The sequence below is a fragment of the Marmota marmota genome, unplaced genomic scaffold (assembly GCF_001458135.2).
Source record: "Marmota marmota marmota unplaced genomic scaffold, marMar, whole genome shotgun sequence".
In the NCBI taxonomy this organism is placed as follows: Eukaryota; Metazoa; Chordata; class Mammalia; order Rodentia; family Sciuridae; genus Marmota; species Marmota marmota.
The window spans coordinates 13,613,652-13,614,361 of NW_025999968.1; positions in this window are offsets into that span (position 1 = coordinate 13,613,652).

A 710-nucleotide genomic window follows, 5' to 3' on the forward strand; every position below is an offset into this window, starting at 1 on the left:
AAAAAAAAAAAAAAAAAAAAAAAAAAAAAAAGGTCCAGAGACCTATGTGTACTCCAAAGAAGAGAGATCAGGGGAGTTGAGATTAGGCTACCTTTTCTAATTCCAAACATATTTCTCTCCACAGGTTGAAGGAGGTCTTCCAATCTTTCATTTGTTGATTCATACATTTCATATAACTGCCTTTTGTGTACCTGCTTGTGCCAGGCATGATTCTATATAACATGGATATTAAATATTAAGTAAGACACACAGTCTTTGTCCTTATGACTGTTAGAAAACATTGGAACAGACAGCTGGTAATTGAATAATCACAAAATGTACAATTATTATGCTAGCTAATGTGTAAGAAAATCACAATAGACACTATTTTCACCAGTTTGAATGTTCCTGTCCACAATGAAGGACCTTATATTACACAGGGCTTATGCTTTTTACTATGAAACAAAAAATATAAAATGTTAGAGCTGAAGATCTTACATCTCATGAAACCATACTTCATAATTTTGTCCATCTTACATCCACACTAATGGAAAGAAAAATGAATTATTAGTACATTTATTTTAATAATGGATCAAATGCGGCAATTACATTGAGAAAACAAATAATTTGAAAATCAGCAACCAGATTTTACAGAACTTTAAAGCAACATGTCATAGATTGAGGCATTTATCTGTGTAGTCGATATAATATATAAGCAAATGACAATATAG